The 16454-nt window shown below is 37.6% G+C and overlaps 1 protein-coding gene across 6 annotated transcripts in view; it reads right to left on the bottom strand.

Moving 5' to 3' along the window:
* The window catches only part of SCLT1 (sodium channel and clathrin linker 1), a 249657-nt gene that overhangs the window by 231619 nt on the left and 1584 nt on the right, over nucleotides 1–16454 (bottom strand). The window lies entirely within an intron of this gene.

The raw sequence follows: 16454 nt of genomic DNA, 5'->3' as shown, positions 1-16454 counted from the left end.
AACCCAGAGCTAACATCATTCCCAATGGTGAAAAGCTGAAAGAATTCCCGCTGAGATCAGGAACAAGACAAGGATGTCTGCTCTCGCCACTACTGCTCAACATAGTTTTGGAAGTCCTAGCCACAGCAATCAGAGAAGTAAAAGAGATAAAAGGAATCCAAATTGGAATGGAAGAAGTAAAACTATCACTATTTACAGATGACAGGATACTATACCTAGAGAATCCTAAAGACTCTACCAGAAAACTGTTAGAGCTCATCAATGAACTTGGCAAAGTCACAGGATACAAAATTAATACACAGAAATTGACTGCATTTCTATATACTAACAATGAAAGATTAGAAAGGGAAATTAGGAAAGCAATCCCATTTACCAACGCATCAAAAAGAGTAAAATACTTAGGAATAAACCTACCTAACGAGACAAAAGACCTGTACTCTGAAAACTATAAGACACTGATGAAAGAAATCAAAGACGACACAAACAGGTGGAAAGACATACCAGGCTCGTGGATTGGAAGAGTCAATATTATCAAAATGACTATTCCATCCAAGGCAACCTACAGATTCAAAGCAATCCCTATCATAGTACAAAGGACATTTTCCACAAAACTAGAACAAAATATTTTCAGGTTTGTTTGGAAGCACAGAAGACCCAGAATAGCCAAAGCCACCCTGAGAAAGAAAAATGGAGCTGGAGGGATCAGGCTCCCGGACTTCAGAGTATACAACAAAGCTACAGTCATCAAAACCTTGTGGTACTGGCACAAAGACAGAAATACAGATCAGTGGAACATGATAGAAAGCCCAGAATTCAACCCACACACTCACAGTCATCTAATCTATGACAAAGGAGGCAAGAACATACAATGGAGAAAAGACAGCACCTTCAATAAGGGGTGCTGGGAAAACTGGACAGCCACATTTAAAAGAATGAAATCAGAACACTTCCTAACACCATACATGAAAATAAACTCAAAATGGATTAAAGACCTAGACTTAAGACCAGACACTATAAAACTCTTAGAGGAAAACATAGGCCAAACACTCTCTGACATAAACCACAGCAATATCTTCTCAGATCCACCTCCTAGAGTAATGACAATAAAAACAAAAATAAACAAATGGGACTTAATTAAACTTAAAAGTTTCTGCACAGCAAAGGAAACCCTAAGCAAAATGAAAACACAACCCACAGAATGGGAGAAAACATTTGCAAATGAGTCGACTGACAAGGGATTAATCTACAAAGTTTATAAACACCTTCTGCAGCTCAATGCCAAAAAAACAAACAATCCCATCAAAAAAATGGGCAGAAGATCTAAATAGACAGTTCTCCAAAGAAGACATATGGATGGCCAAAAAACACATGAAAAGTTGTTCAACATCACTCACTATTAGGGAAATGCACATCAAAACCACTGTGAGGTACCACCTTACACCAGCCAGAATGGCCATCATCCAAAAAACTACAAACAATAAGTGCTGGAGAGGGTATGGAGAAAAAGAAACCCTATTACACTGTTGGTGGGAATGTAAATTGGTGCAACCACTGTGGAAAACAGTATGGAGATTCCTCAGAAAACTAAAAATAGAACTACCATTTGATCCAGCAATCCCACTTCTGGGCATCTATCCAGAAAAAACTATGACTTGAAAATACACGTGTACTCCAATGTTCATTGTAGCACTACATACAACAGCCAAGACATGGAAACAACCTAAATGCCCATCAACAGAGTGGATAACGAAGATGTGGTACATATATACAATGGAATATTACTCAGTCATTAAAAGGGAAGAAATTATGGCATTTGCAGCAACATGGATGGACCTAAAAATTACCAAGCTAAGTGAAGTCAGTCAGACAGTGAGACACCAACACCAAATGCTATCAGTAACATGTGGAATCTAAAAAAAGGACACAATGAAGTTCTTTGCAGAAGAGATACTGACTCACAGACTTTGAAAAACTTACGGTTTCCAAATGAGACAGGGTGGGGGGTGAGGGAATGCACTAAGGGTTTGGGATAGAAATACTATAAAATTTGGTTGTTAGACTGTTGTTACAACTATAAATTTAATAAAATTCATTGTGTAATTAAAAAAAGATGAGCATCACAATAAAAAATAAAACAATGAAAAATAAAGTGTGGAAAGCCCAGCCCAGACTAGAAGAATATATATTTAAAATACATAACTGAAGATATATTTGCTTGCGAAATACTCAAAGAACTAGAAATACCTCACAGCAAGGAAACAATTCTGGAGACATATCAAGATGGTGAAGGAGTAAGACATCGTGCTTACCTTCTCCCATAAACATACCAACAAAACACATCTACATGCACAACCACTCACACAGTCCATCTACCGAATACTGGCAGAACAATTTAATCCTCCAAAAAGGCTAAGAAACTGTTGACATAACTGGATAGAACAAAAGAAAAAAAGACAGAGAGAGAGAAGGAATTGGTACGTGACTAGCATTCCTGAGCTGTGAAAGTGAAAAGGATCCCATATCCTGGGAAACCACCTAATCCACAGGGAGATTGGCCAAGATGGAGGGAGCTCAAAGTCACCTAGAAAAGTGCAGCAGCTGGACTGAGGAGGGTAAGTTGAGTGTGAGCTGCACAGATCATCTGCACTACTGCCTGGGACACCACAGCCTGAGACACTCGGGTGGGAGCTGGGCACTGAGACTTAGGCTCCGGAGGTCAGTCCTGAGAAGAGGACTAGGGTTGGCTGTGTGCGGACAGCCTAAGGGGCTAAGGAGCACTGTGTCATGGGCGGGGGAGTGGTCTGCTACGGGCTTAGAAGTGGAATGCCGTGGCAGAGGGAACCTGGGAGGAGGTCTGGGCCTGTAGGAGAAGCAAGGTGCCATTGTTGGGAAGGGCGAGAGCAAGAAGGGTAGACTGCCATAGGAATCACCCTGTACATTCACATGGGCTCACAGAAGGCGGGACATCTTTGGTGCAGGTTATGGGTGGCAGAAGCCACTTGCTCAGGCTATGGGAGACAGGGCACTTCTTGTGCAGGCTACAGGTGGCAAGCACCTCTTGTGTGGGCTAAGGACAGCAGGGGGCTAAGTGTAACATGGTGCCTCTTGCATGATCTACAAGTGGCAGGGACTGACTGAAGCAGTCCTCTTGAAAACAGAGGGAGGCGTGGCCTGCCACCAGTGGGGACCTGTGTGTGGGCTCCACTTGCAGCCACAGTCATCTCAGGTTTTAGCCAAAAAAAAAAAAAAAAAAAAAAACAGAGGGCACTGCAACCAAGCACCACATGTTATTCCTCTCACCACATGTTATTGCTTGATCACTGTCCCTTCCCAGGACCCTACAACTAGGAGCAGCTGGTGCTACACCTTCTGTGGGGCTAAGCGGAACAGGTGCTTTTTGCAGGGTCTACAGGTGGTGGGGGCAAACCACTGCAGTTATCCAATGGTGGATGTGGCCCGCCACCACTAGGGGTCTGTGAACAGGCACCACTTGTGGCCCCAATCACCTCAAGGGCACAACAGAGGAGGGCACTGTGACCAAACATCACCTGTTGTTGCTCTTGCACCCCTGGGAGCACATTGGCCCTTCTACTGCAACTGCCGAATTCTCTGGGCAGTGCCCACACACTTGATCTCTGTCACTTTCCAGGATCCTGCAACTAGAAGCAGCTGTTGCAGCACCTCCTGTGTGGGCTAAGTGAGATGGGATGCTTCTTGCATGGTCTGAAGGGGGCAGGGGCAAACCACCAGAGTTATAACTGACTCCAGAGGTGGGCGTGGTCCACTGCTACTAGGGGTTCCTGGACAGTCACCACTTGCGCTCCAATTACCTCAGAGGAGGGCACTGCGATTGAACACTACCTGTTGTTGCTATCACTCCCCTGGGAACTCACACACCCTGCTGCTCCCACTGCCAAATGTTCTGGGCACACTGCAAATCTGCCTAAGGCTCATTACTACTTCCCAGGGCCCTGCAACCTAGAGTAGCTGTGCCACCTTCCTGCAGGTCCTTGCTGCTTTTAAAAGCTCAGCAACTAGGCACTGAATACTAGCCCTATCCATTGCCACCTTCTCCGTGGAAGCACACTCAGCACCCTGGGGATAACAGCCTGCTCACACCAAAGAAAGAGACATCAAATATTCACACTCTCACCACAAAAATAAATGGTAAGCCCCCACAAAATACAAAGGGGTACTCTTGCATAGATATAGCCTCCAAAACTACAGATTGGCTTCCCTAAACTCACAGAAAAAGGAAAACATAAGCAAGATGAAGAAACTCAAAACCATTCCCAGTAAAGGAACAGAATTCACATGAACCAGCAAACAATGAAACAGACCTCTGCAGTCTGACAGACATTGAGTTCAAAAGGGAGATAGTGAAAATACTGAAGGAATTAAGGCCGCATATCAAGGAATTAAGAGTGGATATGAACAGTAATGCAAATTCCTTTAGAAAGGAACTAGAAAATAGAAGGAGGAACATAGAAAAATTAGAAAATTCATTTGCAGAGATGCAAACTGAGCTAAAAGCACTAAAGAGCAGAATGATTAATGCAGAGAAAGGAGTTAGTGACTTGGAAGATAGAATCATGGAAATCACCTGATCAGGACAGCAGACAGAAAACCAAATGAAAAAATACAAAAGCAATAAAAGAGATCTATGGGATAATATAAAGTGGGCCAATCTATGCATAATAGGAATTCCAGAAGGAGAAGAAAAAGAAACGGGAATTGAAAATATATTTGAAGAAATATGTCTGAAAACTTTCTGAATCTAAGGGAAACTGCTATCAAGATACAGCAAGCATAGAGGGCCAAAAACAAGTTGAACTCAAATAAGACCACACCAAGACATAGTATAATAAACATGGCAAAAATTAAAGAAAGGATTCTAAAGGCAGCAAGAGAAAAACAAAGCATTAATTATAAGAGAACCCCCATAAGGCTATCAGATGATTTCTCTACAGAAACACTATAGGCCAGAAGGTAGTGGCAAGATATATTTAAAGTTCTTAAAGGGAAAAATTTGCAGCCTAGAACACTCTATCCAGCAAGAATATCATTTAAAAGAGGAGAAATAAGAATTTCTGCAACAAACAAAAGCTAAAAGAGTACAGCAATATTAAACCCATTCTAAAAGAAATACTAAAAGGTCTTCTATAAATAAAAAAAGAAGTAAGAAGAAATAGGATAGAAGAAACCACAATTGGAAAGCAGTCACTTCAATAAGCCAGCATACAGATCTAAAAGAGGGTGGGGGGAAAAAACCCACTATAAAAGCGATGATAAACACGAAGAACAGCAAAAGGACAAATATGAAAATGTTAAAAAATGGACTTCAAAATCATAGTATGAGTGTAAGCAAAGTAAAAAATATAGATTCCCTTTTTTTTTTTAATTAATGTGTTTGAGCCTATACAACTATCAAGCTAAAGCAAGCAGATACAGGAAAGGGTAATATACTGAAAAAACAGGGCAACCACAAATCAAAACCAAACATTACAGTTACAACACTAAAAAGAAAAGTACTCAAGCATAAAATAAATGGAAATCATCCACCTAAAAAAAGAAAGGAAGAAAGGAGAACATAGAATCACCTGGAAAACAAGGTTCAAAATGGTAATAAAGACATACCCATCAATATTTAGCTTAAATGTCAATGGACTGAATGCTCCAATCAAAAGACAGAGTGGCAGACTGGATAAAAAAGCAAAAACCTACAATCTTCTATCAGCAAGAGACTTGCCTTAGGGCAAAGAATACATATAGATTGAAAGTGAGGGGATAGGAAAAGGCATTTCATGCCAACGGACAAGACAGGAAAGCAGGAGTTTCAATACTCATATCAGACAAAGTAAACTTTAAAATGAAGGCCATAAAGAAAGACATAGAAGGACACTATTTAATGGTAAAAGGATACATTCAAGAAGAGGATATTATAATTGTGAATATATATGCCTCTAATATAGAAGCAACGAAATAGCTACAACAAATACTAACAGACATAAGAGGAGAAATTGATGAGAATATAATCATAGTAGAAGACTTTAACACCCCACTCACATCAATGGATAAACCCTCTAGACAGAAAAAATCAATAAGGCAACAGAGATCTTAAATGACACAACAGAAAAGTTAAACTCAATCGACATTTTCAAGACATGACATCCAAAAAAATCAGAATATACATTTTTCTCAAGTGCACATGGAACATTCTTAAGAATTGATCACATACTGGGGCAAAAAGCTAACCTCAACCAATTTAAGAGTATAGAAATTATTTCAAATATCTTCTCTGACCACAATGGCATGAAACTAGAAATTAACCACAGGAAAAGTAATGAGAAAAAACTTCCTACATGGAGACTAAACAACATGCTACTAAAAAAACCCATGGGCCAATGAGGAAATCAAGAAGGAAATTTAAAAATACCTCAAGACAAATGATAATGAAGACACAACCACTCAAAATCTATGAGATGCTGTAAAGCAGTGCTCAGAGGAAAGTTCCTATCAATACAGGCTTTCCTCAAAAAAGAAGAAAAATCTCAAACCAACAACTTAACCGACTGCCTAAATCAATTAGAAAAAGAATAACAAACAAAGCCTACCTAAAGTCAGAAGAAGGAAGCAAATCTTAAAGATCAGAAAGGAAATCAATAAAACAGAGATTCAAAAAACAATAGAAAGAAATCAATCAAACCAAGAGCTGGTGCTTTGAAAAGGCGAACAAAATTGACAAACCTCTGGCTAGACTAACCAAGAAGAGGAGAAAAAAACCCAAATAAACAAAGAAATAAAAAAAGAATTCACAACAGATATCGCAAAAATACAAAAAATGATGAGAAAATACTAAGAACAACTGTATGCCAACTAATTTGACAACCTAGAAGAAATGGACAACTTTCTAGAGACTTATAGCCTGCCAAAACTGAATCAAGAAGAAACAGATCAATTGAACAGACAATCACTAGAAATGAAATTGAATATGGCATAAAAACACTCACTGCAAATAAAAGTCCAGGACCAGATGGCTTCACAGGCAAATCCCACCAAGCATAGAGAGAGGAACTTATACTCATTTTCCTAAAACTTTTTCCAAAGGGTGAAGAAGGAACACTCTTAAAGACATTCTATGACACCAGCATCACCTTAATTCCAAAACCAGGCAAAGACATCACCAAAAAAGAAAACTGGAGGCCAATATCTTTGGTGAATATATATGCAAAAATTCTCAACAAAATTTTAGCCAACCAAATCCTACAACATATAAAAAGATCATACACCACAACCAGGTGGGATTCATCCCAGCTGCACAAGGATCATTCAACACACCCAAATCAATCAACATCATACACCACATTAACAAAAGAAAAGTCAAAAACCACATAATCATCTCAATAGATGCAGAAAAAGCATGTGACAAAGTCCAACATCCATTCATGACCAAAACTCTTACCAAAGTGGGTATAGAGGGGACATACCTCAACAGAGGAAAAGTTGTTAGGACAAACCCACAGCAAATATAATACTCAATGGAGAAAAGCTGAAAGAATTCCTACTAAAATCTGGAACAAGACAAGGATGCCCACTCTCACCACTCTTATTCAACATAGTTTTGGAAGTCCTAGCTACAGCAATCAGACAAACAAAAGAAATAAAAGGCAACCACATTGGAAGAGAAGAGGTAAAACTGTCCCTCCATGCAGATGACATGATAATACTATAGATAGAAAAACCCTAAGGACTCAACCCCAAAACGACTTGAACTGATCAACAAATTCAGCAAAGTAGCAGGATATAAGATTAACACGCAGAAATCAGTTGCATTTCTGTATACTAACAATGAAATATTAGAAAAGGAATACAAACATACAATACCTTTTAAAATTGCACCCCCCAAAAATCAAATACCTCGGAATACACCTGACCAAGGGGGTAAGGACTTATATGCCAAGAACTATGAAACACTAATCAAGGAAATTAAAGAAGATGTAAAGAAACGGAAAGGCATTCCATGCTCCTGGGCTGGAAAAATTAATATTGGAAAAATGGCCATACTACCCAAAGCAGTCTACAGATTCAATGCAATCCCTATCAACTGACCCATGACGTTTTTCACAGAACTTAAACAAACAATCCGAAAATTTATATGGAACCACAAAAGACCCAGAAGTGCCAAAGCAATCCTGAGGAACAAAAACCAAGCAGGGGCATAACTTTCCCAGACTTCAAGAACTATTCCAAAGCCACAGTCATCAAAACAGTGTGGTACTGGCATCAAAACAGACATACAGACCAATGGAACAGAACAGAGAACCTGGAATGAAACCCAGACATCTATATGGTCATTACTCTTTGACAAAGGTGGCAAGAACATAAAATGGGAAACAGAAAGTCTATTCATTAAGTATTGGTGGGAAACCTGGACAGCTGCATGCAAAGCAATGAAATTAGAACATGCCCTCAACACCATGCACCAAAAGAAACTCAAAATGGCTGAAAGACTTAAATATAAGACAGGACACCATCAAACTCCTAGAAGAGAACATAGGCAAAACACTCTCTGACATCAACCTTACAAATGTTTTCTCAGGTCAGTCTCCCAAAGCAACTCTCCCAAATAAGAGCAAAAATAAACCAATGGGACCTAATCAAACTGACAAGCTTTTGCACAGCAAAGGAAACCCAAAAGAAAACAAAAAGACAACTTACAGAATGGGAGAAAATAGTTTCAAGTGATGCAACCGACAAGGGCTTCATCTCTAAAGTATACAAACAACTTGTACAACTCAACAGCAAAAAAGCCAATAACCCAATGGAAAAATGGGCAGAAGACCCCAATAGACTGTTCTCCAAGGAAGAGATACAGATGGCCAGCAAACACATGAAAAAATGGTCAACATCCCTGATATAACAACATCCCACAAAGAACAAGTGCTGAAGGGGCTGTGGAGAAAAGGGAACCCTCCTGCACTGTGGTGGGAATGTCAACTGGTACAGCCACTATGAAGAACAGTTTGGAGATACCTCAGAAATCTATACATAGAACTTTCATTTGACCCCAAAATCCCACTCTTGGGCATCTATCCAGACAAAACTCTACTTAAAAGAGACACATGCACCCGCATGTTCATTGCAGCACTATTCACAATAGCCAGGACATGGAAACAACCCAAATGTCCATCGACAGATGATTGGATTCGGAAGATGTGATGTATATATACACAATGGAATATTACTCAGCCATAAAAAAGAATGACATAATGCCATTTGCAGCAACATGGATGGAATTAGAGACTCTCATACTGAGTGAAATGAGTCAGAAAGACAAAGACAAATACCATATGATATCACTTATAACTGGAATCTAATATCCAGCACAATGAACATCTCCTCAGAAAAGAAAATCATGGACTTGGGGAATAGACTTGTGCTGCCTGATGGGAGCGGGAGGGAGTGGGAGGGATCAGGAGCTTGGGGTTATCAGATACAACTTAGAATAGATTTTACAAGGAGATCCTGCTGAGTATCTATGTCTAGATACTCATATTGCAACAGAAGAAAGGGTGGGGAAAAAAATGTATACATGTAAGAGTAACTTGATCCCCATGCTGTACAGTGGGAAAAAAAAAGAAAAAAAGAAATACAAGATGATTAAATTTTTAAAGTTTTATTATTATTGAAAAAAATATATTTTCAGAATTTTGTTGATCAAGAACTAACAGTAGTGGAACTCCTCTGTGTTTTGTCCCTAATTCTTCTGATAAAGGCAAATTTTATAATTTTAGAGGATTGTTAAAAAAAATAAAATACGGTTCAAAATTCAAAGAGAATTGCTAATATTTTTGTAAAAGAAGATCAAGTGGGAATATTTATTTCACCAGATATCATGATATGTTTTAAAGTATAGGCATTTAGATTGTGTGCATAAGGATTAAAAAAAAAAAATGACCAATGGAAGAGAATCCACGATCCAGAAATACAGTCATGTATATATAAACACCTGAACTGTGATCAAAGGGGCACTCCAAAGCAGTGAGGGGAGAAGGAGAATCTCTCCGTACATGGTTCTAGGTAAATGGATATGCTTATGTAAGAGAACATAATGTCATTCATAAAAATCAATATTACGTGAATGAAGATCCAATCATAAATGCCAAAAAATTAAATTTTAAAAGAGAACAAAAAAGAATATACTTACATCCTTAGAAGAGGGAATGATTTTTTTTTAATTAAAACACAAAAGTACTAACCGTAAAAGAAAAAAAAAATGATACACAGGGCCACATTAAAATTAAGAACTTCTGTTTATCAAAAAGAGATTAAGAGAGTAAAAATGCAAGCCACAAACATGGAGAAGATATTTCCAACACCTATAACTGGCAAAGGGCTTTTTTCTAGTCTATACAAACAGCTTCTATCAATTAAAAGACAGACAACCCTTTAAGCAAAGTGGTATATAGACTTGAATGAGTACTTCGCAAAAAGGTACTCTAGTGGTCAATAAATACAGAAAAGCTTTTCAACCTCATTAAATATCAGAAAATACTAATTAAAATTACAATAAAGCAAAGGGCTATGATTAAAAAAATTTTTGATGACAATGTGGAATAAAGAAAACTCCCATACACTGTGGATGGGAGTGTAAATTAGTACAACTTTAAGAACACCTAATTCCTAGGAATACACACAACCAAAGTGTATGCATTTGAGCTCCCAGGGCTGTAACAAAAAAATGTTGATAACAGCATTATTCTCAATGGTCCACAAGCTGGAAACTGCAAATATGTACAAAACAAGAATGGATAAAAGTGGTAAATTTATAAACTAGCATGTTCTACAGTGATGAAAATAACCATACTACATCCCATACAAGAATATGAATAAATCTCAAAAATGTACTATTGAATGAAAGAAGCCACACAGAAGGATATGCAGTTTATTATTCCATTTACATAAATTTCAAACACAAGCAAAACTAAACTACAGTGTAAAATTAAAGATATTAGTTATCTTTGATTATTTTGGGGGAGGAGGAAGAGGTTATGATTTCAAGAGGGCTTCTGGGGTTCTAGTCATGTTCTATTTTTGACCTAGGTTGTAGTTATATGCGTTTTGAGCTTTGTAATAATTCTCTTAGCTTTGTATTTGTTTCCTCTACTTTTCTAAATGTTATACATAAGCAAATATACATATATATGTACATTTATATTAAACTATATAAAGTATATGCATGTGTGTGTGTGTGTGTGTGTGTGTATATATATATATAAAGTACACCACAAAATACATACACATTATAGTTTCTTCCTTGAAAGTACACATAATTTAATGGAGAAATATGGCAGATACACGTGATTCTGATAGAAGAATAAGTAATTGTAAAGTAATAATTTAAATGATTTTCAACTTTTTACTGAATTAAAAAAGAATTATCCTCTTTTTAATTATTACCCTCAAGACTGTGAGTTACTTGACACATAGCACTAAAACTAGCATCTAGTTTCTGCTTATTACTCTTCTGAGTCTCAAAAGGAGGTTGGAGATATGACTAGAGATATAATAATTCAATACAAACTACTTTAGTTTTCCTGATAGAGTTTTCTGAGTTCTCAGTAATTAAAATATGTTAAGTCAATTGTGGATTAATGAGGGAAATACAATTTTTCAGAGACTGACTTTAATCTGGGGAATATTTTGCTCTAATTTAAATCTACTATTTTCTTCATCAAGTACTTATCTCTTTATTTAGTTTGCATTTTCTGCATTACTGATGAGATAAACATCTTTTCATGTTTTCAGTAGCGCTTCGGGTTTAATTTTTGTAAATGGCCTGTGATATTCTTTAGCCATTTTTCTATTAGTGTGAATGTATTTTTATTTGCAAAAGATCTTTTAAGATTCTGAATGGTAATCAGCTTTTGGTTACATAGAAAGATGATAGCATGTATATGTATGTATAAAAATAGTATACGTAAAAAGATGATAGTATGTATATGTATACATACACGCACACACATGTGCTCACATACATCCATCCATACACACACCTATATTCATTGCTGGATTCAATTTATTAAAATTTTACTTAGAATTTTAGCCTCTATGTGCATAAGTGAAACGGGCCTATATTTTTCTTTCCATTCAAGTGTCTTTTTTTTTTTTTTTTTTTTTTGTCTTTGCTATTTCTTTGGCCTTCTCGCATATGAGGTTCCAGCTAGGTCGAATCGAGCTGTAGCTGCCAGCCTACGCTAGACCACAGCACGCGGATCCGAGCCGCGTCTGCAACCTACACCACAGCTCACGGCAACGCCGGATCGTTAACCCACTGAGCAAGGCAGGACCGAACCCGCAACTCATGTTCTAGTCGGATTCGTTAACCACTGCGCCACGACGGGAACTCCCCCCATTCAAGTGTCTTTATCAGGCAATATTTAAGAACACAAACACTGGAACTATACAGCCTGCACTCAAATCCCAGCTCAGTCATTCACTAGTTATGAGTTAACCTTGAAATTGTAGTGGTACTTATCCAGGAGATTTTTTATCTATGGTTACTGAACAAATGAGTATGAGAACTGTAAAGGCAAAAGAGGGATAAGGTGTTACCAAGCATGTGCTACAGAAAAGCAGATGCATAGTCATATAAAGATTGCTGAAGAGAGCAGATGAACCACTGGACAACTGTTACAGTCTGTGACAGCCTTCTTACATAATAAAAATAAGTTGGGGAGTTCCCATCATGGCTCAGAGGTTAATGAACCCAATTAGTATTCATGAGGATGTGGGTTTGATCCCTGGCCTTGCTCAGTGGGTTAAGGATCCGGCATGAGTTGTGGTATATGTCGCAGATCCCGCGCTGATGTGACATAGGCCAGCAACTGCAGCTCCAATTCGACCCTAGCCTGGAAACCTCCATATGCTGCAGGTGGAGTCCTGAAAAGACAAAAAGACAGAAATAAATAAATAAATAAATATAAAAATAAAATAAGTTGGGAAGGAGTTAAGGAAATGGAAAAAAATGAAGGGTTCAAAGGACAGAGGTCTTAATGAAGTCAAAGTAGGAGTAAGATATTTATGTTTAAGATTTCAAAAGTAGGGCAAATTGAATAGGACTTCTGCTTATGTTCAAGATAAAGCAACATGGTCTGCTTTCCCATCTAACATGACTAAAAAACAAATAAATGAAACAGTGGTTTGCAAGACACCCAAGACATGAGACATCAGACACTGGTAATGAAGTGAGATTTATGATGGCCTCAGCTTAATGACTTGAGTGACACTTCGGGCCATGGTACAGGGAGGGAAAATGTAGGCAGAGATCAAGAGACCCTCTTAGTTATGGAGATGAAGCTTAGATTCAGTGGAAACCAAGTAAACTAGAATTGACAGGACAAAGACTAGGAGAGAAAGCAGCACAGAGAGAACTCTATACACAAGATCTGTGAAAGGTCTGTCTTGTGTAAACAACAGAATACTGAGTAACTCCTTAGTAGAGAAATTGAATTTATGGTTTAAAATATTTCCACAAAAAAAAATCTAGGTCCAAGTGGCTTTACTGGTAAATTCTACCAACCATTTAAGGAAGAAGTAATACCATTCTACCCAAACATCTAGAAAACAGAAGAGGACAAAATATTTTCCAAGTAATTCTATGAGGCCGGCATTACCTGACACCAAACCCAGAAAAAGACATTAGAAAAATTTTATTCAAAGGTTTTATGAGCAGAGACATTAAAATTTTAAATAAACTTTTAAAAGATCAAGTTCAACAAAGTATAAAAAAGATAATACATTATGACCAAGAGGAGTTTATCCTAAAAGGTAAACAGGTTTAACACTTGAAAAGTAAACAATGTAGGAGTTCCTGTCGTGGCGCAGTGGTTAACGAATCTGACTAGGAACCATGAGATTGCGGGTTCGGTCCCTGTCCTTGCTCAGTGGGTTAACTATCCGGCGTTGCCGTGAGCTGTGGTATAGGTCGCAGACGTGGCTCGGATCCTGCGTTGCTGTGGCTCTGGCGTAGGCCGGCGGCTACAGCTCCGGTTTGACCCCTAGCCTGGGAACCTCCATATGCCGCGGGATCGGCCCAAGAAATGGCAAAAAAAAAAAAAAGAAAAGAAAAGTAAACAATGTAAATCGCTCTATTAAAAAACTAAAAACAAAACAAACAAACAAAAATCTGATCATCTCAATAAATGTAGAACAAGCATTTGGGAAAAAAAAATCCAACATCCATTCTGATAAAAACTTTCGGAAAACTAGGGACAGAAAGGAGCGTCCTCAACCTAATAAGAATGCTATGAAAAACTAGAGCTAGCATATTTAATTTTGAAAAACAGATGCTTTCTTCCTAAAATCAGGAACAACATAAGGATGTCCATTCCAACCATTTATGTTCAACACTCTACTTCAGGTTCTAGCTAGTACAATAAGGCAAGAAAATGAAATGAAAAGCATACAAAGTGGAACTGAAGAAGTAAAACTGTCTTTACAGGTAAAAATATTGTCAATGTAGAAAATAAAACCTACTAGAACTAATCAGTGAGTTTAGATATACTGCAGGGTCAAATACACATACACACACAAAGTATATCTATATACTTATAATGGTAAATCAGAAATTAAAAGAATAATACCATTTACAATTGTATCAACAACAATACACAGGGAAAAATCTGACAAAAAATGTGCAAAACCTATGTACTAAAAACTATAACATACTGCTTAGAAAAAAATAAGAGAAATATTTTCTCATTAGTCAGAGTACTCAATATCATTAAATGAATTCTATACAAACTGATCAAGAGATTCAACACAATACCTATCAAAATTCCAGAATCTTTTCTGTAGAAACTGACAAGCTGTTTCTAAAATTTATATAGACATGCAAAAGACCTATGATAGTCAAAACAACTGTGAAAAAGAAAAAATCTGAAAAGCTAACGCTATCTTACTAAAAAACTGTAATAATCGACACTAGGATATTGGTTTCCAGATAGATCAATGGAAAAGAATAAAAGAAAAATGGATCTACACAAATTAAGTACAATTGATTTTTAACAAATAATGCAAAGGTAATTTAATGGAGAAAAGATAACCTTTTCAACTGGGCATCCAAACACACAAAAAAAGTGAACCTTGACACTTACCTTATACCTTGTACAAAATTTAGGTCAAAATGGATCACAGATTTAAATGTAAAACCTGAAACTACAAAAATTCTAGAGGACTATATAGAAAATCCTTGCAGCCTTGGTTAAGGCAAAGATTTCTAGATATGACATGTCCATAAAATAACAAACTAATGAATTGAACTTCATCAAAAGTGAAAACTTTGGCTGTTTCAACAGTTGTGCAGTAGTTTAAGAATCCGAGTGCAGCAATTCCAGTAGCTGTGGAAGCACATGTTCAATCCCTGGCCCAGCACAGTGGGTGAAGATCTGAGGCTGCTGCGCTGCAGCATAGGTTGCAGCTGCAGCTCAGATTCAATGCCTGGCCCAGGAACTTTCAAATGCCGCAGGTGTGGCCATTAAAAAAAAACCAAAACCTGTAAACTTCAGCTCTGTGAAAGACCCTCTTAAGAGAATGAAAAGAAATGAAAAATATGCCCACTGCTCATACCCCACTACAAGAATGAATTCTTCATTCCTTAACTTGATATATGAGTTTCTCCTTGAACAGGTCCCTAAGGACTATCAGATCTTTCTTCTCAGAGGGAGGTGGAAGAAGGGTGTAATATGCTACAACAAGTAAAAGGAAGCTCAAAATCAATAGAAATCAATGTAGAAATAGTAAGAGGTAGGTGGGAAAAGGGCAAGCTTCCTATATTTACCAGAGTTGGTCAACTAATAGGGTCACTCACCAGCTACGACTGCCATGTGAGGTCCAATTAAAAGAAAAGGGGAGATTCATAGACGTCAACACTCAAATTTCATTTCTTCATGTAAACTCTATCATTCCATGCCCCAACTTCCTGAATAAGCAGTTATTTAAAGTGTCCAAGCCTTTGCTTCTGCCATTCCATCTGAGGATTTCCTTCTTCTACTCACTTGTATTCTGGTGAACTACAACTCAATTTTCAAGAAGTAATTTACTATGCTTCTACAGTTCTCTCTGGTATTTGAACTTAAGTTTTATTTAAAAATTCTGGCTGGTATATTCCTCCAAATCTCTTAGTTTGAGTGCCTGAGGTACTCTTTCCACCCAAATCAAACTCTTCACCACCCAATCTTACCCTACAATACTCAATGGTGGCCAGCTAGTCCTTCATATGGGATATTTCCACTTCACATCTGAGAAATAATGTTAATGTTATAGTATCATTATAGTGTTATTAACGATTTAGATGATAAAAACTGTGCACTTAATATATCCTAGATATCATGCTAAGTGTTTTATTTGCATCATCTCATTTAATTGCCATGTCGACCCCATCAGGGTTATTG

This window comes from Sus scrofa, chromosome 8 (genome assembly GCF_000003025.6).
Source record: "Sus scrofa isolate TJ Tabasco breed Duroc chromosome 8, Sscrofa11.1, whole genome shotgun sequence".
NCBI classification, from domain to species: Eukaryota; Metazoa; Chordata; class Mammalia; order Artiodactyla; family Suidae; genus Sus; species Sus scrofa.
The sequence above is the reverse complement of the archived record's forward strand: the minus strand, read 5'-3'. Positions and strand labels throughout refer to the sequence as shown.